This window comes from Mirounga angustirostris, unplaced genomic scaffold, assembly GCF_029215605.1.
Source record: "Mirounga angustirostris isolate CCGP_5_RB_7025 unplaced genomic scaffold, mMirAng1.0.hap1 SCAF_9, whole genome shotgun sequence".
Classification (NCBI taxonomy): domain Eukaryota; kingdom Metazoa; phylum Chordata; class Mammalia; order Carnivora; family Phocidae; genus Mirounga; species Mirounga angustirostris.
Window position 1 is genome coordinate 71,932,951 of NW_026991717.1, and position 22,981 is coordinate 71,955,931.

Here is a 22,981-nt window from a genome sequence, read left to right on the forward strand (position 1 = left end):
GTGAATCAGGTGGCGACTCAGGCTGATATTCAACATGACGGGGTGTGGGCAGAAACAGAATGGAGGAAGTGGCTCATGTCCTGGCCAGTTAAGAAGATCAGTTGGCTTTCTGACAGTAGGAACTCAAGTGAGATCATTCTCAGTGGCCAGGAAATACGGTGAGAGAAAATGCTCATAGGGCGCCTGGGTGGCTCAGTTGGTTAAGCAACTGCCTTCGGCTCAGGTCATGATCCTGGAGTCCCGGGATCGAGTCCCGCATCGGGCTCCCTGCTCGGCAGGGAGTCTGCTTCTCCCTCTGACCCTCCTCCCTCTCATGCTCTCTGTCTCTCATTCTCTCTGTCTCAAATAAATAAATAAAATCTTAAAAAAAAAAAAAAGAAAATGCTCTTGCACTGATGTTTCCTAACAATATAGATCGATAGGGGACACTGGGAGGGAAATCCTATAGAGTTCTCTAACTTCCATTTTGCAGCTTCTCACAGAGAGCCACAAATCATGGGACCGGAGAATGTATGGGAGTCAGTGAAGTTGTGCAAAAAATAATAGAAAAGCAATGTCTGTGTTGCAGTGCAAGACTTTGTCAATACTGTTGCAATCTTCTTTAATTATTGTCTCCTTATCTGCAGATTTTATGAATGAGCTATGATCAGAATATTAATACATTCCCTATTATATCTTGGTTAGTTAATTTTTTATTTAATTGGTTTTAAATGTAAATTTTATTTTCAAACCTGTGTAAATATAAATGCATGTGAATATATACTTTAAAGTATTCAAAGGGTATATAATAAGAGTTTTTTCAGACTTTTGGATAAACACGGTAGACTAGGGGTGTCTGGCTGGCTCTGTGGTTTGAGCTGAAATTCTGGTTCTCTGGGTTGTAAGTTGGGTAGAGATTACTTAAAATTAGAATCTCTAAAAAAGAACAAACTCATGGTAGATTAATAATACACGTTTATCTCTTGAGTTCTCTAATACTCTTTTTTAAATAAACATTTTATTTATTTATTTGAAGGAGAGAGTGCGTGAGCACAAGTAGAGGGAGAAGAAGGGGAAGGGAGAAGCAGACTTCCCACTGAGCAGTGAGCCCAACAGGAGGCTGGATCCTAGGATACGGAGATCATGATCTGAGCTGAACTCAGAAGCTTAACTGAATGAGCCACCCAAGCCCCTCTAATACTCTTCTAGAACTCTAGTAAAGACATCCCAAAGGGCAGAAAGCCAAAAACAGAAAGAGAAACAGGAAAGAAGCTATCATCAGATAGTGACACTAACCAATTTTAGAAAATAGGCTGAATATGGATGGGGGCGAACTTGCATGAAAGTCTAGATAAGGGGAAACCCCGGTCTAGTGTGGAAGCACCTTAGCATGTGCTGTGCCCTGTACAAAGGGTCGGGTAAAAGGAGCACCACATACTTTCAGATAATTGAGGAAGATGTCATTGCCCACGTTTACACACATGTGTTGAAGGTATTGGGGCAGAAGGAAGGATATAAGTAGACCGAGTGGTCACCTCCAGTGCTCAGAACTGAGCGTACGAAGCATGGAAGCTTACTGTGGTTCAGCTACGGTAAGAGGAAAAGTATAAATTCAAAGGACTGATAACTTAATGACCAAACTCTGGTGTCAGTTCTGGCCTTTCTGAACAGAGTTGAGCTGTGGAAATGAAACAGTGAGAAAGAGACCTCAGTAACAGGATCTGAGGGTTGTAGCCTGAACTCTTCAGCAAAGAGTGATTAGATTTTCTGCTTTTGGCCCCAAGATAGGGGCCAAAAGCAGAACACTGGCATAACAATAGGTACATTGAAAGAGCTACAGTGATTAGTCTAAACACTTTGTCTTCTTATCACAACGTGATTTATTTCTATTTTAGGTAAATCACGTAGTGTGAGCAAACATGACTCTTACACCTTTTTTTCTCATAATTCTTACATTTTATGTTGTTTACATAATTAATTACAAGCAGTTTTTAGAAATTATGGAATGCTTCAGGAATTTGCATGTCATTCTTGCACACGGGCCTCTGTATCATTCTAATTTTAGTATATGTGCTGCCAAGGCGAGCCCCACCTGTCATATTTATAGTAAGTGCCATCCACCCACTTTTATCATAGATGCAATGAATGAACATATCACAGTTAGCTAAACCATCGATCCGCAATCCTCATTTCAATATAAATTTTACTCATGTTTATTTTCAGATGTAATGTTTTCAATTAAAGTTGCTTAATACCCAGTGGGTGCTGTGCGCAACTGATGAATTGTTGAACACTCTGTCTGAAACTAGTGACATACTATGTGTTGGCTAATTGAATTGAATTTATTTTATTTATTCTTTTAAATTTTATTTATTTATTTGACAGACAGAGACAGCGAGAGAGGGAACACAAGCAAGGGGAGTGGGAGAGGGAGACGCAGGCTTCCCGCGGAGCAGGGAGCCAGATGCGGGGCTCGATCCCAGGACCCCGGGATCATGACCTGAGCCGAAGGCAGACACCCAACGACTGAGCTACCTAGGCGCCCCTGTTTTAAATATTTTTAAGGACTGTTTTTTTTAGAGTGAGAGTGAGAGTGAGAGAGAGTGAGAGCGTGGGTAGTCGAGGGAGGGACAGAGGGCGAGGGAGAGAGAATCTCCAGCTGACTCCTCATTGAGTGCAGAGCCTGACATGGCACTGGATCTCAGGACCTTGAGATCTTACCTGAGCGGAAATCAAGAGCCAGTCGCTGAACTGACTAAGCCACCCAGGTGTCTTGTGATCTTCTTTAAATATTATCCCCTTATCAGTAGATTTTATGAATGTGCTATGATCAGAACATTAATACATTTCTTTATATATTAGTTATATATTCTTGGTTTAAATGAACTTTTATTTAATTTATTTAAAATATAAATTTTTTTCCAAACCTTTATAAATATAAATGCATCTTGAAATGCAACTTAAATAATTCAAACAGGTATATAATAAGCATTTTTCTCAGATATTTGGATAAACATGGTAGACTAGGGGTGCCTGTCTGGCTCTGTGGGTAGAGCTGGGAGTCTGGATCTCGGGGTTGTAAGTTTGAGCCCCGTGTTGTGTGTTGAGAGTACTTAAAAATAGAATCTCTAAAAACAAAACCCAAGGTAGATTAATAGTACACATTTATTTCTTGATTTCCCTAAGACTCTATTAAGAAGATAGTAAAAACATCCCAAAGAGCAGGAAGCTGCAAACAGAAAGAGAAAGAGGAAAGAAGCTATCAGGAGACAGTGATGCCAACCGATTTTAGAAAATGTGCTGTATATGGATAGGGGCAAACTTGCATGAAAGACTAGACAAGGAGAAACCCCGACCTATTGCAGAAGCACCTCAGTGTGTGCCGTGCCCTCCAGAAAGGATCAGGGAAAATAGCACCACATATTTTTGGATAATTGAGGAAAACGATGTTGCCTGTGTTGGTGGGTGTGTACGTGTGTGTGTGTGTGTTGAAGGTATTGGGGTAGAGTAAAATATGTGGAACAAGTGAGAAAATTTCTAAGGTACAGAACAGCCATGCACTACACGGCCTGTTATGAGAAGCAATGATCACTTCTAAACCCAGAAAAGATTGGATGTTGGTCTCTGAGAAATTAAGAAAAGCACATAAAAAAACTTCCCCCAAATCTTGTATAACACTACACTTTTTGGTTTTTGCTCACCAGTTCGACTTTTCTTTACTTAAAGAAGTTTTTCCCTTCCTCCCTCTAACCCCTGACAACCACTGATGTTTTTAGCATCTCCACAGTTTTGCCGTTTCCAGAATGTCATATAGTGGGTATCAAACTGAACGCAGCCTTTTCAGATTAGCTTCTTTCACTCAGAAATAAGCATGTTAAGGGGGCGCCTGGGTGGCTCAGCTGGTTAAGCGTCTGCCTTCGGCTCAGGTCATGATCTCAGGGTCCTGGGATCGAGTCCCACATCGGGCTCCCTGTTCAGTGGGGAGTCTCCTTCTCCCTCTCCCTCTGCCTGCCGCTCTCCCTGCTTGTGCTCACTCTCTCTCTGTGTCAAATAAATAAAATCTTAAAAAAAAAGAAAAGAAAAGAGAAGAAAAGAAAAGAAAAGAAACATGCATGTTAAGTTTCTTCCATGTCTTTCCGTGGCTTGATAGCTCATTTCTTTTTAGCACTGAGTAAGATTCCCTTGTCTGGCTCTACCATAGTACCATAGTTTACTTACCCTTTCTTCTACTGAGGACATCTTGGTTGATTTCTTGTTTCTGCAATCATGAAGAAAGTTGCTGTAAATTATTTTGTGCAAGTTTTTGTGTAGGCAGAAGTTTTCCAGCCATTTGCATAAACACTAAAGATCGTTATTGCTAGATCATATGGTAGGAATCTTAGCTCTGTAAGAAACTCCTACTCTTGTGTTCCAATGTGGCTATACCATGTGCATTTCCATCAGCCATGAATGAGGTTTCCTGTTGCTGGACCTTCTTGCCCTTGTTAAAATAAAAACTAAACAGAGCAGCCTTGAAAATGCCCTGGGCAATGATCACTTTTTAAAATCAATGTAGTCCTACAAATAAAGCTTAATTTAGTTTATTTTGCCAGAGCAACTTGACGTGCACCTTTTTTTTTGCTGTGCCTCTGGAAATCACAAGCGAAACTTGAACTATTCCCCAAATTTCCTATGAGGTACCCACTGACCAATTTCTGATAATATTTACAGCAATTCTGATATTATAACCAATCACTGTGAAGAATAGACACTCACTGTCTCCTCACTATATAAGTTGTTTTCTTAACAATATACTCCTGAGCCTCATTCCGTATTTTGGTTTGAGTGCTCCCAGTTCATGAACTGTCTTTTTGGGGTGTCTGCATGACACTTTTACCAATTAACACTTTGGTGAAATTCATTGGATTGACTTGGGCTATTTCTAAGATTTTGACACAAGCATTTGGTGGTGGTTAATGTTGTGGTATCTTATTTTTTTTTAATTTAATTTGTATCATGTAAAGAACACTTACCTTGAGATAGAGACTCTTAAAATTTTAAGTGTACCCTACATGACTGTTGGCTATGGGTACAATGTTGTACAGCAATTGTCTATTCTTTCACCTTGCTCATGGATCAGTAACTCCCCATAACCCCGTCCCCAGAGCCTATGGGAACTTCTTCTTTGATTCACTCTTTGATTCTATGAATTTGACTATTTTAGATGCCAATTTAAGTGGAATCATGCATTATTTGTTTTACTGTGACTGGCTTATTTCAGTTAGCATCATGTCCTCAAGCTTCATCCATGTGGTTGCATATTGCAGGATTTCCTTTTTTTTTTTTTTTTGCTTTTTAAGGTTGAGTAGTACTCCACTTATGTATATAGCACACTTTCTTTATCCATACATCTGTTGTTGGACATTCAAGTTGTTTCCCCGTCTTGACTGTTGTGAACAGTGCTGCAGTGAGCATAGGAGTGCTTAATATCTCTTCCAGATCCTGATTTCAATTCTTTTTGATATGTACTCAGAAGTGGGATTTTTGGATCATATAGTAGTTCTATTTTATACTTTTTGAAGAACCTCTATACTGTTTTCCATGGTTGCAGCATTGTGCATTCCCACCAACAGTGTGCAAGTGTTCCAATCTCTTCTCATCCTCGACAACACCTGCATTTTGTGTTTTTGATAATAGTTGTCAATTTTTTTTTCAATGTACAAAGCATGGATGATACCAGAGAAGTTATTGTAAATGCACTGGTAAATACATTGAGATAGTCATCATTAAAAAGGAACTAAAAAATTACACATTTTAAAGTATGTGTTTTTTTCTCCCACCTTTATGTTGTGGGTAATACTAACATTTTAAATACTGAAATACTTAATTGAATAGTCCATTTTCATAGAATTACATGATTGTGTGAAGTGTATTTCACTGGGGCTTTTTTTTTTTTTAAAGATTTTATTTATTTATTTGACAGAGACAGCGAGAGCAGGAACACAAGCAGGGGGAGTGGGAGAGGGAGAAGCAGGCTTCCCGCTGAGCAGGGAGCCCGATGTGGGACTCGATCCCAGGACCCTGGGATCATGACCTGAGCTGAAGGCAGCCGCTTAACGACTGAGCCACCCAGGCACCCTCACTGGGGCTTTGATTGCATTGTCCTTATGATCAGTGACATTGAGTGCTCACATTCTTGTTGGCCATTTGAATGTCTTCTTCAAGAAATGTCTATTCTAGTCCTTAGATACCTTTTGATGGCTTATTAGTTTTTTTTTTTTTAACTATTATTGTAGGAATTTCTTACACATTTTGGATATTAACCCCTTATCACATAGGTGGTTTGCAAATATTTTCTCTCACTCCGTAGGATGACTTTTGATACTGTTGATTGTCTTCCTTGCTGTGCTGAGTTTTTTAGTTTCATTTGTTTTTTTTAGCTCCTGTCTTTTTTTCCCTTAGATCTTCCCTTTGTAAGAGTTAACTAGTTTGCTAGCTAGGTGTTCTCTTAGACACCTTTTGACTTCTTTTTTTGCAGAACTGACATTTCTTTGTGATATCTCCTTGGGTGTGGTGGGTTTAGCAGGTGAGGAGGGGGCTTTAGACTTTGCACACTGGGGCAGCAGGAAAATACCATCCTATCTGCTCATGTTTCTTGGTTGTCTTCTTTTAGGTTTGTCTCTTAAGCAATATGGAGCAATAGTTTTAAATTTTGATTCAATTCAATAATTTTTTTATCTATGTTTGATTACTGATATGTTTGAACCTATTACTAATATTTTGGTATTGCTCCATATGCTTCCACTTCTTTCTTTTCTCTTCCATTGCACTGATAGAATTTTCTCTTTTTCTCTGTTGACTTGGGAAAAATAAAGTGTCTTTCTGTTTTATTGACAGGATCCTCAAATTGTGTGTGTGTGTATGTGTGCAAATGTGTACATTTTTTCTATGTCTAATTTCGTTCTGAGAATTTTTTTTCCTTGTATATACCCAGGCTTCTCCTTGGGTGTGCTTTTGCTGATTTACTATATTTAGAAAACCTCAATGGCTGAATGGAGCAAACTATACACTATCTCTGTATCAGGACAGAATTTCAGAAAGAGTGTATCAAATGAGCTGATAAACTACCATTGCAATGCACTTTAAGAAAAAAAATAGAAAATGAAAACCTTCCAACACAATAATCAGAACATGAATTCTCTTCATTCTTCTTCAGACCCTTTGTCCCTGACTTTCCTCACCTGCTAGCTTCATGGCTTATTCCTTCATTTCTTCCTAGTCTCTATTCCTAGAAAAACATGTGCTCATGTGAGGAATGCTTAATAAGGTTTATTGTAGTGCAGTATTTCATAGATAAAATAAATCTTAACCTTTAGTCAATAGAGGAAAGGATGTATAAATGGAAGTATATCCACAGTATGGAATGTAGTGGAACAAGGGATGCATATGGGTTAATAGAGTAAGACCTACAAGATTTACTATGGAGATTATAAATCAAGGTGCAGAAAGGTAGAGCCACTATGTATATTTGTATTGTAATAAATTATAAATAAAATATTATATATTTTCTGTTGATTCAAATCTAGTAAAACATCTGGAAACATCAACTCCAAATTGCCAGGCTGAAGAAAGAATTAGAGTAATAAGTGACAAAAGGGTCAGAATTGGGAGTGATAGTCAAAGGGATTTTACTCTACAGGTAATGTTTCATTACTTTAATAATTCATGTATTCACAAATTTCTCCTATTGTTAAAAGTAATAAGAATCATAAAAGTCATCATAAAGGTTTATCCATATTTTCCTCTATTCTTGTCACCAAAAAGAGGAAAGGAGAGAATGATCACCTGTTCCACAGAACACCCAGTGTTCTTCAGGACAAGGTCACTCCTTCACTCCTCACCAATGAATCCATCCCCCAAACCTCTCCCTTCTGGTAACCATCAGTTTGTTCTCTTTAATTGTCTGTTTCTTGATTTATCTCTGTCTTATTTTTTCTCTTTGCTTGTTTGGTTTGTTTTTTAAATTCCATATGAGTAAAATTACATGGTATTTGTCTTTCTCTGACTAATTTATTTCCCTCAACATTATACTCTATAGCTCCATCCATGTCATAGCAAATGGCAACATTTCATTCTTTTTTATGGCTGAATAATATTCCATTACACTTTTATATATTCCGAACATCTAGTAAATTACCACATTGAAACTAAAAGCTCAATGAATATTTATGGATTTCTTTTGAACTCAGGTAAAGAAATCAAATAAATAGCACAAGATGAGATTTCCAAATTATTTTCTGATATTAATTTCCATGCAATTCCATTTTAAAAGTAGGATTTGGTTCACTTGTCATCTCCATTCAGTCTAAGCAGGTATCTTCATTTCTGACCATCTCCATTTCCTTCATCAGGAAGCTTGGAACGAATGGGGTTGGAGGTATGTCTCTGCTGAGTTGCTTGGTCTGAAGTGGTCTTTGCTGACAGCTTCATTCCTCTAGGGGGCACTCTAAGCTTTACCAGAAACAAAAGACTTTCTGACAGTCCAGGGTTGAACAGTCAAAAAGAGAAGAGAAATCATGTGAGCCAGTCCCATTATAATCATAAACTATGAATTCCTACCTCAAAAACTAATGATGTATTATATGTTTGTTAATTGAACATAATAAAAAAAATAAATTATAAATTCCTAAAATCTAGCCTCTAAAAAAATATCCCTTGATAACAACTTTAAGATAATCTTATAAGAACATAAGGGACGTTAGGAGGTTTGAAAGAAAAAATCTTTACCAATGTGTTTTCAACTATCTGTGGTAACTGGAGGGTGGGAGAGGGAGGGACAGAGTTTGTGTAAAGTTGTAAAGTTGATCTCAGGTTTTCAGTTCTGCCATTGCATATCAACTTCAGACACCTGGAGGCCATGTCTCTAGAAATCCATTATGCAGATAATTCTTTGCAGATACAAGGATAGGATTATTTCTGGGCATTGTGACCATGGAAACTCAACAGAAAACATCCCATTACTTGTTGTCATTTGTTACGAATAAAATTGCTTAAACTTACTGGCCTTGAAACTATTTCAATACCCCAGATATCCTACCTTTTCATGTATCTGTGCTGACAGTGGAAGGAACAAGAATGAAGAGAAGAAGAAGAGAAGAAGAAATAAGGAAGAAAAAGAGAAGGAAAGGGAGAGGACAATATTGACTGTGACCATCAACGTGTGGCCTGGACAGACTCAGGTGTGGGTGAGCATGGGGTCCACCAGTTGCACAGGAGAGGTGGAGAGGTGGATATTAAATCAGAGGGGATGTTATGCAGACATTCTATTTTTCACCAACCAAATTCTGGTTGGAGTCATTTTCTATGCAGACGGTGACTGTCTGTCTTGGTTTCTAGAACTCTCCTGATTTCAAGAAATTGAATTTACTTCTGCAGTACACAATGCATGCTATCAGATAGTTTTCCTTTATCAGTATTTTTACATAACTGAATTCTCACATTGTCTGTCAAAATATGCAATTTGGGGAATGGAGTCACTCTTTGCTATAATGCTTCAAGATTCTGTGTAACCCCCTTTCATCACTGACTCTTCTAGAAACATCACTCATCTTTTCTCACACACTAACCCACAAATTTCTTACATAAAGTGTTTTAAGAAAAAAAAACCCCTTATATCTTCCTATATTGGAAATTATGACCCTGTCTCTCTGCACTGTTGGCAAGCACAGTTTTGGAGAGATTACTGTGCAGTGTCCTGGGCCACTGTGGGTGGAGTCTCGAGTTCCGTGAATGACAGGGCTGAGGTGTGATTGGTGCTCAGTGATTCTGGTGGAATGGATTGGTTGTAAGAACACAGTTTCTCTGGATCCAAGACTCTACTCTCTGCAGAGTAGGGGTGAAGGCACCTCATTAGCTAGACAAGGAATCATGAGGAGACCCTGGCGAGCTCTGCTGGGGCTCCTGTGCGTTCAAGTTTGCTGTGAGTGGGGGCATTCCAGATGGGGGTTGGGGAGTGGTCCATAGCCCATAGTGGTGGGGGAAGCTGACACTGAGCTCTTAGATGTTCTTACATCCTCAAGGGTGTGTTGTGGGAATTTTTACATGTTTTAAAACTGCATCAGTGACTCCCTGGAGATATCATTTGTGTATGTTCTTCTCGTCCCACGCAGGGGTGAGAGCGATGAAGGTGGAGCAGAGCCCTTCAGTCCTGAGCCTCCAGGAGGGAGCCAACTCTACTCTGAAGTGCAATTTTTCTAGCACTCCAGACAGCGTGCAGTGGTTCCAACAGAATTTCGGAGGCGGTGGCCTCACCCAGCTGTTTTACATAGCCTCGGGGATGAAGCAGAGTGGAAGGCTAAACTGCACAGTGAATGCTAAGGAACGGTCCAGCACCCTCCACCTCACAGACTCCCAACTGGAAGACTCAGCCACCTACCTGTGTGCGGTGGAGGCACAGTGCTCCCTGGTGATCTGCAGCCTGCACCCAAACTGCAGCTGGGCCTGCACCCCAGCCTTCCCTGGGGCGGGCATTTGCCCCCAAAGCAGCCTTTGCACATTTTCAGACTTTCAGATTTATGTTACAGCACTTTTTTCCCCTCCTAAAATTAGACCCATCAGGGCTTTCATTTCACTTGCTTTTCTTGCCCCTTTTCTTCCCAGAAAGTTCTTTTCTGGTAAAAAGCTCTACGAAGAAGCCACTGGGGCAAAAGACAGAGACGCTCATATCCAATACCCTGGGAAACCAGATCCCCTAGCAACTAGCATATAAATTATATGTAAATAACCAAATGGAAAATGCTCAAAAAATTCAATGGTGGTCAACAAACAGAAAGAGATTACTAAATTTTTTAGTTACCTATAGGTGGCTCTTGTTCAAAGAAATGTAAAGAGAACGTAATATTTTTTAAAGTCTGTAATCACCTTTTCCACTCCTGGAAATACAAATATAATAAAATAATTTTATTGAAGTTTCGGCACTCATCTTATAACATTTATTTTCTATTTCAGTAAGATAACACCCTGCAAATAAGTGCTTTTATTTTATGCATGAATAAAGGAAGGATTTTAGAGCATAAGTGACTTGGCGGAGCTGATTATTCCTAAATTAGTGAATCTGAGGTGACATAAGAGCTTACCGTCTGAGTACCTGATACAGAAGACCCTATAAAATCACAAAATCTAAATGATTTCTATTGATCAATTTGTACAATGTGTTGACCTATATCACTGAGAAAAGTATCCATTTCAGTTATTTCTAAATAGCACCTTGTATGGAAGAGTTCATGGAAATTTTCATTCTGTTCCATGAAAATCATTGCTCTTCCTTGCATTTTGAATGAATCTAGTACTCATGATTTTATAACATCATGCCCAGTTTGGGAAAGGGAGCAGAAAGCTTCCAGGACTACCCTAAAAATCCCTATCTCTGTTGTAGCCGGAGACAAAGACTGCTGACCCCAAACCCAAGGTTTAAACTTGCATGTGCAAGTATTACAGCATAAACTGAAACCCAGCCTGCTCTGGTTTTTATTTTGATGAAAGGGTGTTAATAGGAAAGACTGAGCCCCTGAAAATTCAGGAGCTAAATGCACAGACTCCCTGAAGCTGGGAGCAGAGCCAGCTTCTTGAGCATGTGACCCATGCAGTTACACAGCCCCCCTGCTCTCCCAAGGAACCCTGCCCTTGGTTTAATGCTGTGACATCACTGTCTTGAAATTAATACTAATTTTATCCTTGTCCAAGTGAGTCCAAAAGTGGGAGGAACAGTGCCTGAGTAGAGGGGATACGCGGGGCAGGAGGACACAGGTGGGGACACATGCAGGCTCAGGCTCTGGGTCACAGCTGTGAGCTGAGCAGTTGGCAGGGCCACCTGTGGTCCCTGCGCCTGCTTTGGACTAGCTGGGGCTTTGACAGGCAGCAAAGGAATGTAATAAATTTTGTCAGGAAATTACTACAAAATGAAAGTGTATACACGGACATTTCAATAAAGCCATTTGGCAGTTTCTTACACAACTAAACATACCCTTATGGTATGATCCAGCAATGGCCTTCATGAGTATTTACCCAAAGGGTTTGAAAACTTATGTCCACACACACACCTGTACACAAGTGTTTTATAGCAGTTTTATTCATAATTGCCAAAACTTGGAAGTAAGCTGTAGGTCCTTCAATAGGTGAATGAATAAATAAATGGTGGTACATCTATGAAGTATCAAGTCATGAAGAGATAGGGAAAACTTATATGCATTTTACTAAGTGAAAGCAGCCAATCTGAAAAGGGTACATATGATATGATTCTGATTCTATGATATTCTGGAAAATGCAAAACTATGAAGTAGTTAAAAAATTGCCCTAAATATCTATCTCTGAGAAGAGGGAAATTTGCCCAAAGAAGAGTTTGAAAATTCTTATTTTATGGGGAATGGATGAAAGAATGGAAGATTCTCCGAATCAAGAAATTTTCCATACATTAAAAACATATTTCATATATACACATATATTAATATATTTAATTGATATTCTTCACCATAGCTGTCTTTAAATCTTTCAGGGTGGGAGAGATAGAAGGAAGTTGAATTTTATTCTTGGTCATTTCAGAGGATCCATGAGTACGATCACAGGAAAGAGGCTTCCACTTTTGGAAATGAAGTAGTCTTGGTTTCCCAGAGACCATTTCTCCTGATCAGTTCTTTAGGGCCAGTTTCCTGTTGGTCCTTTCCTGGAGCACACAATATTTATGTTTCCCTGGATTTATTCTCACAGGGGACATCAGAAATTTCCAGAAAGTAATGTAAATGAGAAAGGGGTTTTGGCAGAGAGAGATAATTCTGGAAACTCAAGGACTGGAGAACTTTATCAATGAGTCTTGGGGAAAGAACCCTCTAGTGGTGTTTAGGTGAAATATGATGGAGTATGGAATGTGAATTAGTGTTGGTCAGGAAGTGGGAAGCATGACAGGATAGATGGCTAATACTTTAGAGGAAATTTTCCTGAGGCTATGGGTCAGTAATTGCATTGGAGGACATATCATCTATTTTGATTGGAGAAAAATGTAATCACTTCAAGTATAAAGTTACATACAGTTATATTTTCTGAGTTTGCATCTTGATGTTTTCTTAGAATTTCTACTGTGTCTTCCAATATGTTGTATTATATAAGACACGCAGCATTCAAATAGATTTCTTAAATCATGTCTGATTTCTCTATTCAAATTATTCAAACCTTGGGTCAAAAAGTTTCCTATAGTTGAAATAGTAATAACTGATTTAAGTTACTCTCCTGCTCCCTTATCATTGAGATTTGGTCTTTTACTTTTGTCATAGTTATCTTATTTGAGGGAAGATTAAACATTTTGACTGTTGGTACAGTCAACTCTCTGGGAATTGCAAGGTCATTAGCAAGACCAGAAGAGGAGCAGAGTATGAGAAAAGAGGCATTTGAAATATCAAATGATCTTCTCTCTTACTCTAATATTTGGCTTCCACGTTCATTGTACAAATAGTCTTTCTCCATAACAGACAAATGAGGATGGTAGATTTAGCAGAAAGGGAAGGTTTTCTATTTTCTTTGTATAAGAGATGAGACTGAATCTTGATTCCTTCCTGATTTCAAACACGTACACCAGGCCCATCACTGAATAAACAGCAATAGCATCTACCTCTTTCCAACTTATTAACAGTGATTCAGTGGTATGCAGAGGTATAAATCTCAGTCTCCACATTCTTACTGTGCACTTCATCCCTGATCTAAGATATAATTTGCTTGACTGTTGCTGCCTTGATTCACCTGAGTCCCTCAGGGGCACAGGCTAAGAGAAGAGCATTTCCTCAGTGAGTTCAGTGGAGATGTGACCACAAGACGGCAGTGCACCTGTGCTGATGCAGAACACGTGGAGGGTTCATTTTAGTGCATCTGATTGGCTACGGCAGAAGCAGGGTCTTTTTCTTATTGGCTGGTAGACAATGTGGGAAAGTACTCTGTTAGAGGAAAGAAGGGACGGCCTGACAAGAGGAGGAGCTGAGCTGGCTGGAGGCTGCAATTCTGAAGCTGATCTTAATTGGGAGGAACCATGAAGACATCCACGGGAGCTTTAATCATATTCTCGTGGCTGCAGCTGAACTGTGAGTTGAGAAAGTACGGGAAACAGAGTATATTAGTGGATATTCTCCAGAAGTCAAGACTGGCTTTACTCAGGTTTCCTTCAGTTAGTGTAGAAGAAGAGAATTCTGAAGCAGAATAACCTGGAATCTCTTCTCCTTTCTCTGACCTTTTCTTTCTGCACAGGGTTCAGCCAAGGAGAGAAGGTGGAGCAGCATCCTTCTACCCTGAGTGTCCAGCAGGGAAGCAGCTCTGTTATCAACTGCAGTTATTCAGACAGTCGTTCAGACTACTTCCCTTGGTATAAGCAAGAGTTTGGAAAAGGTCCCCAGCTCCTTATATACATTCGTTCAACCGCGGCCACCAAAGAAGACCAAAGACTCACTGTTTTTTTGAATAAGAAGGCCAAACATCTCTCCCTGCACATCAAAGACACCCAACCTGAAGACTCAGCTGTGTACTTCTGCGCAGCAAGCACACATTGCTTCCCAGGCACCTGCTGCCTGCACTCAAACCTGCAACTGGGGCAGCCCCTTGTCCTCTGACACAGAACTTCAAGTATAGCTTTTGTGCTGTTGTTTGTCTGCAAGTGGAAGCTAATGTGTTAGACGTTAAAGGCATATAATAAGACTATTAGGATGGAGATGACCCAGACAGGGTTAGAACATTTTGTTGGATGACTGTTGTTTAATGGATTCCTGAATGGAGCTAATAATGTTTTATTTTGAAGTTAAGGTCTTAAAGACCTCTACATTTGCCATTGAGACTCCTGTCCTATAAAAAACCCCTTAGTACCAATATACAGTCCTTTTTATGGATGGGCACTTAAATGTTGTGTTTCAAAAGTAGCATTTTTAATTTTTGTGATCTAAAATATTACATGCCAAATATAGAAATATGGAAAGTACAAATATGAAAGTGATAATTCTATAATATATAATGTTAATATTTCTTTTGGTTTCTAAATATTTTTATTATAATCAGATTCATGAATTTTTCACTTTATGGATTTCAATTTGAGCATTCCCCACTTCATCAATTCTTTGTGTCAAACTTCAGCATTGTTTTAATTTCATGTTTAAGTTTTCATTTAATTAGTGCATTATAATACCTTTGTGAGGTATTTAATTAATTATATTTTCATATTAATTTTCTTCCTTCATAAATGGGGCATAATTTGACAGACATTTCTATGTACTTTGATCCTTTTCTTGTTCAGAAAGTGTATCATGGGTTTTCCTTTAGAGCCTAGGGCGGTATGTACTATTTGTGTGTTTGAGGGAAATTAAGGTAGAGAGTGATTTGACAATGTGAGCTGCAGATAAAACTCAGAAATCTATTCTTGTTTACAAAATTTGTAAACATCTATTTGCAATGACTCTTTCATACAACATAGGAGACAGAATTCTGCATCCCATTCACTGCTATATTTACAGTACCTAGCACAAATTTTTTCACATAATTGATTATCAGCAGATGTTTGTTAAAGAAAGAAGGAAAGGTCAATTCTGCCACTTACTCAGAGTTTTAATTTAAGCTTTATGTTTGAATTAAGTTTATAAATTGATTTGTGAAAAACGAAAGACCTTAATATATGTATCTGATTATTTGATTGTTTTAGAACATACTCTTTCATTCCGTTTATATGTCTCTCCTAATAAAGCTCTGTTGTTTGAAGGTAATTCAATTATTTGCAGGGCTTGTAATTTTTTGTTATGATTATAATGAAAACCTTTCTTTCTGAGATATATAGGAAAACTTTTATATGCATGTATCAGCCACCTTACTATTTCTAGTAGATTGCAGGAAGACATTTGGACTACTGACTAATGTAGAGATGACGTGCTACCAGCCTCCCTGCCACATGTTCACATTTCACTGAATTAAACATTACTAACCACAACCTTCTTTTTAAAAATTTATTTCTCAACAAAAACTTATGATGTACTACATGCTGGCTAACTGAACATAATAAAAAATAAGTATTTAAAAAAACCTTTATCTCTAGTGTTGTAGAGACATCAATGGAGCGAAAGAAGTCGTGTAAATATTTAATTCTATCATTCTCCCACCTCTGCTCAAGCATAGACTCCTTTCAAGTCCCTTGATGTCTTCCTAACTAATGATGGATATAATTGGCAATTGTCATGGTGAGAGTGGTTTCTCTTGGCTGAGTTATGGTTCTGAGTTATTTGCCAACTACTTTTTCTTATTGGGAAACGCATCAGATTAAATTCAGTTTATCACTTAGAACAAAGGAGGTTAGTACTGTTGCCCAACACCTCAATGGGTTTGATTCTTTCCCTCCTTATTCAGCTCCTCTGCAGTAGAAGGAAGGCGACGCTTGATTGGTCCATTTCCTCCAGGCCTGATGATGGAGTCAGAAGGAAGCATGCTTCTCTATTATTTAGTTTATTTCTTCCTAAGTCAAGTTAAAAGTGAGAGAGAGAGTGCTGTTCCTACAGGTTTGAATGCTTGATCATACTTAGGTGAGAATTGATGCAGTAGAAGAAAACAAATGTTTTATCTAGAATGTGCAGTGAGTACATAGCTCAGATCCAGACACATTCAAGTTTAAACCTTCACCATGCTTGGTGTATTTGTTTCCTACTGCCTGGGAAAAGATAGGACAAACTTTAAGGCCTTCCCTTGATCCTGTAGCCAGACTGCTGACAGTCTCCTTTTTGTTTGCTTTCTCTAGGATGGTGCTGACTGAATTTGTGTGATTTCTCCCAATCTGGCAGAGGGGGGGCTGCTTTCTGCACATGCTCACTAGTTGCTTACAGAAGCTCACTGTTGTTGCCCCCCGGTGTGTGATGGTGGCAGCCTGCAGGATGGGATAATGTGTGGGTGACGGACTGAGTGCTGTGTGTAGTGTTTAGTGTAATTAGGTTTGTTTGCTGTGAGTCATCTGTACTCGCATTTAGTTTCTAAGGGGCCTGCTCTGTGTTCATTCCATCTTATTAACACCTCCAGCATAGAGGTACTCAGTTTGCATTCAGGAGGTTTCCCTCCTTCCCACCAGTCTTATCTGCAAATGATCATAAATAGGGGCTCTAAGGGGACACTGTGAAGGAGCAAAGTGTGAATTTTCCCCTTTGTCTGTTCGTGCCCTTGATTTCAACACTCCTTCAAAGGCATTTTTTGCCAAATGTGGCTCAGTTTGCACACTTCTGAGCCCTCCTTTTAGATCAATGTTCCTCACTCCAAAATCCTCATTCTCTCCATTTTCCTCCTTCCACCTCTAACTCCATTTCCCCAGGGCCTTAAAATTGGATGGTAATGGATGGTTGATAATTGATTTTGCATTTTAACACCCTCTTATATATTTGTTTGGAAGGCAGATTTGTAGAGTAGAAATCTTAAGTATCTCCTCAAATTTTTTTAATTATAAAATTTTAACATTTAAAAAAAGATTTTATTTTTTTGACAGAGAGACAGCGAGAGAGGGAACACAAGCAGGGGGAGTGGGAGAGGGAGAAGCAGGCTTCCCGTGGAGCAGGGAGCCCGATGCTGGCTCGATCCCAGGACCCTGGGATCATGACCTGAGCAGATGCTTAACAACTGAGCCACTCAGGCACCCCCAAATTTTACCATTTTCACATTCATTTTTACCATTTGAGCGTTTAGATTTTTTGAGGGTACAGTTCCGTGTCATGAAATACATTTATATTGTTTTTCAATAAGCACCACCTTTCATTTCTAAAATTCTTGTCATCTTGAAAAACTGAATATTTGTACTCATTAAATAATAACTCTCTTTCACTCCATTCCTCTAATCCTTCAGAACTACTATTTTGCCTCTCCTTTCATGATTTTAACTACTTTAGACCTCATAGAAGTGGAATAATGCAGTATTGGTCATTTTTTGATACTTTATTTGACATAATGTCTTCAGGATGCATCCACTTGCATCATGTGTCAGAATTTCTTTGCTTTTTAAGGTTGAATAATATTCCAGTGTACGTCATATACCATTTTGTCTATCCACGTCTATCTGTTGATGGACTTTTGGGTTGCTTCCTCCTTTCGGTAGAAACTGGAATTCAAAAACATCTTAATATTTATGGCAAATATCCATATTCTTTCAGTTTTTGAGTATATATCAGAAGTGGATGGCTGAGTCATAAGGTAATTCTATTTAAAAAAAATTTAGACACATTTATACTGGTTAATTGGAACAGCCTATGCTCTAGACTGTGTTATCACAAGCAAGTTTCAAGGAACGGAGAAACAGAGTGATCACTAGTCATGAAAGGGGCTCCAGTATATTGGTGCATCACAAAACCCTAGAAGAGTTTGGCCCTCTTGCTACAGTGCATTGCTTATTTCAGGTGTGAATAATTGGTCAGGACGGAATGGTAAAGCCACTCCCACTAGTCAGCCCCTGAATAACAGTTTGAGTATCCATCATAATATCTTTTCTTTCCTTTTTTGGTCGAAGGGCCACACTTGAAATTATTTAATTCTTCTTTATTAGTTCCATTTGCATAAAGAAAGAACCTGTAAAAGACACTCTTAAAATATTTCAAAGGCTTAGGAAGAAGTCCTTTGCTACCCGCTAGTCTCTCTCTGAAATTTGACAATCTATAGTGTCAGAAAGAGGGAACAGGCTTTTGGTATCATCCAGCTCTGTGTTCTAAACTATTAGCTCTGCCATGAATTTTTTTGATCCTTCTGAGCTTTGTTTCATTATTGGTAAAATGGGAGAGTGGTATCTTCTTTAGTATTTTGTTGTGATAATTTATCAATAATATACCCAGAGAGATTGACAAGAGTGGATGAGCAATTTAGCAGGGTAATCTTAATAGGTCTAGGAAAAGCATTTGACAAAATTCAGATCCATTCCTGATTAAAAATCCCAGCAAATTACATAGAATTGAAGGGAATTTCCTCACCTTAAAAAAGGGCTTTACAAAAAGTCTACATCAAATGTCATACTTGATGGTGAAAGCTTAATTGCTTTCTCCTTAGTTTGGAAAATAAGGGAAGAGTTTTGGCTCTTACCAGTTGTATTTAATATTGAAGTAGAGGCTTGAGCCAATGTAATAAAGCAAGTAGGAGAAACAAAAGCTGTACAGTTTGGAAAGGAAGAGGTGAATTTGTCTTTGTTAACAGAGAACATATTTGTCTGAGCAGAAAATGCAAGGGTACCTATAAAAAAAAAAGCTACTAGAACAAATTGTTTTAAGAAAATCAAATGTACTCCTACCATATGATCCAGCCATTCTACTCCCAGATACGGACCCAAGAGAAATGAAAGCATATGTCTATAAATTATCTTATGCGCAAATGTTCAGAGCAGCTTTATTTGTGAGAGCCCCACTGGGACTAATTGATATGGTCATCAACAGATGAATAGACGAACTGTTTTATAGCCACATGATGGGATACTACACAGCAACAAAAAGAAACAATGTCTTAATAATTATGACAATGGAAGAATCTCAAAATAATTATGCTGAGAAGCCAGACAAAACAGTACATATGATTCTATTTATACAAAATTATAAATTATGCAGACTAATTCATGACAGAAGTGTTCCCTGGAAATGAGAGTGGTGAGGGTTGAGAGAAGGATTACAAGGAGACATAAGGTAACATTTGGGGTGATGCATATGTTCATTATCTCGAATGTGGTGAGGGCTTCACAAATACATACATGAGACAAACCTTACAGAATTGTTTAATTTGGTGCATTTTATTGTTATGTAAATTATGCATTAAGAAAAGCCATTAAATATCCAAGCTTGCTATGTGGTATCTTCCCTGATGTGCAAGTCTTCTTGTGTCACCCAAAATTAGGCCTTCATTGGTCTGAAGGTTGTTTTTAAGGTGATGGATAATGACTTTCTGCATCCATGTGCTATACTGTTTATTTTCTTTTTTCTTTTCTTGAAAGATTTTATTTATTTACTTATTTTAGAGAGCATGATAGAGAGAGAGAGAGAACAGGCACGAGTGGAGAGAGGGGCAGAGAGGGAGGGAAAGGGAGAGGGAGAGAATCTGGAGCAGACTCCTGATGGGTGCAGAGCCCCATGCTGGGCTCAACCAACAACCCTGAGGTCATGACCCCAGTAAAAACCAAGAGCCCGAAGCTCAACTGACTGAGCCTCCCAGTCGCCCCCTGTTTAATTTCAACCAGCATCATCCCAACCTCTTTGGGATTCTCCCTGCATATCTGAATACAAATTTGTAGGGGCTTGTCCCAAATTCCTTTTAGCATAGTTTTGTGGCAGGACTGACAATGTGATTTGAAGATGGTGGAGAAGGGAAGAGATGGGATACGTGAACCCAAACAATATCTAACAACTGAATTACTTACTTAACTCTGCGTCTGGGAAAACGTTTCCATGTTAGCTCTGGACTCATAAAGCTCCTTGATCTGAATCTGTGGAGAGTCGCCTCCAGGAATCAGCTTGAGCTAGTTTCCAGCTATGTGTCTAGAGATAAGTGCTTACAGGGCTTTACAGAAGAAGTGTCCCTCTCCAGAACTTTATCCTGATAATCCTGATTTCTTATTTTGTGCAGATAATTTTTTAAATTAAATCTTGGCAACAAAATGTGACAGAGGCATGATAATGGAAAGCATCCTTGAGGCTAAAACCTGTTAAGACCATAGCATTAGTATTTGTTGGCTGATTTACAATACACTAGTCATCTTATGTTGGAATCAACAAAACAGTGAGAACATAAGATAGGAATCTCGGATCATTCTATAGAGATTTGACAACTTCATGTATGGTGTTTCTATGTCTATAATTGCTATTATTCACTTTTTAATGATTCTGAAAATTAAGAATATTTGACTATTAAAATATTAGACTATCAAATACTGTGACTTTTTTTCTGAAAAGCTTTTATTACAAAGATAGTATTCCTTATGATTGGTATTATTTTAGGACCACAGAAATACTGTATTTCAAGTATTTGTTCATTATTTTTGTTAAATAACAAATATTTAGTGAGTATGTAAAAAATGACAGTCATTGTTCTAAATATCAGGGTACAGTGTAGAAAAACACAGAATCACCCAGCAATGAATTGACTTCTTATTACTTTTTCCATATTCAACTTCTAGCGCCTTTTCTGGCAATCAGTGGGTTAGAGACTGGCCCACAGGGACACAACAATATGAAGTACTGTAGTAAAATGCTTTGGAAGATTGCTATCTTCCCAGCTACAGCAATGCCCTGGGATGCTGTGTTAAAGAACTTTTGTATCAGGTAGTGTCTCAAGAACAAATAGGCCTGAGAGGTGAGGACTGCTGTTGTTCAGACTTCCAAGGGCCACCTGCAGACTGACATGTGCCTCATGAAGTCAGGGATGACACAGATGGCTGACTTTGGGAGGCCTCTGGCCAACATGCACGCATTTCAGTCTCTGTCCACCAGGGGGTGCAGCTTCCTACCACAATCACATTTCCTGTGTGAAATGTGGGCTTGCACTGATCATTTCTCTGTCACTCCCAACCTTTCTTCATGGTAAGAATGAAGAGCATTATTTAGGTGACACTCCAGAGATGAAGTGTTCTCCAGGCTTCGTGACTGTGGTTCTCTTAATGTTTGGTAAGTAAAATGCCTCTTAAAGTTCAGATTCTTTTTTCTATTGTGTCTGCAAAGTCTTTAACTATAATTTTATCCAAGAGCTTTATGCCCAAGGTGACAAGGTTTCTTTTCTTTTTCCTCAGGACAAACCCATGGAGACTCAGTGACCCAGATGGAAGGCCCAGTGACCCTCTCAGAAGAGGATTCCCTGACTATAAACTGTACCTATTCAACAACAGGGTATCCCACTCTTTTCTGGTATGTCCAGTATCCAGGAGAAGGTCCAGAGCTCCTCCTGAAAGCCCTGACGGACAAGGAGAAGGCAAGCAAGAAAGGATTTGAATCCACCTATGACAGAGATTCCAAATCCTTCCACTTGCAGAAAGGCTCAGTGCAAGCGTCAGATTCAGCTGTTTACTACTGTGTCATGAGTGACACAGTGACGGGACTGCAGGGGGAGCTGAGCACAAACTCTGAGGACAGGAGCTTAAAATGTGAGTGTCTCTGCCTGATCCACTCTGGTTCCAGCACAGTCTGTGGTTGTTTGTCCCTCAGTGTCTGCTTGATACAAAATCATACAAATGATCAGAGCATAGGAACCAGAAGTAACATCCGCCAACCCCAGCTGTTTCTTAGTGACATTGAGAACAGTTTGATGCCAAGAGTTCCTCAGTCAGGGCGTAAGTAATTTCAAGGTAAAATCACATGACAATGAAGTGGTCTCTTGCTCATTCTTGCAGTGAACGTCCAGCCCCACAAGTTGTTCAGGGGCCCCTGGTGGGTATTGCTGTGTCTTATGACAGCTTTAGAGACACACAGTGTGCCTGAGAAGGTGGCCTCTGCCCAGGGTCTTCCTGATAGAGTATGAAAGGAGAGGTGATGGGAGAGCTTCAGCCCCAAACCAGGATTTAGTAGAGAAATAAGGGAAGGGAAGAAAGGAGGAGGAACACGTGAACCTGAGCAAGGAAAAGAGAGGCCAGGGACCTCTGCCCTGCTTTCTTTTGTAGTGAATCAGGTGACAACTCAGGGTGATATTCAACATGAAGGGGTGTGGGCAGAAACAGAATGGAGGAAGTGGCTCATGTCCTGGCCAGTTAAATAGATCAGTTGGCTTTCTGACAGTAGGAACTCAAGTGAGATCGTTCTCAGTGGCCAGGAAATACGGTGAGAGAAAATGCTCTTGCACTGATGTTTCCTAACAATATAGATAGCTAGGTAACACTAGGAAGGAAGTCCTATAGATTTCTCTAACTCCCATTTTGCAGCCTCTCACAGAGAGCCACAGGTCATGGGGTTGGAGAATGCATGGGAGTAAGTAAAGTGCAAAAAATAATAGAAAAAGCAATGCTTGTATTGCACTGTCAGAATTTTTGCCAATA

The 22,981-nt window shown here is 39.1% G+C and overlaps 1 pseudogene; it reads right to left on the reverse strand.

The window, feature by feature from the left end:
- Positions 1 to 1,973: 1,973 nt before the first annotated feature.
- Positions 1,974 to 2,068, reverse strand: LOC123841304 (U6 spliceosomal RNA; annotated as a pseudogene).
- Between the last annotated feature and the right edge of the window lie 20,913 nt (positions 2,069 to 22,981).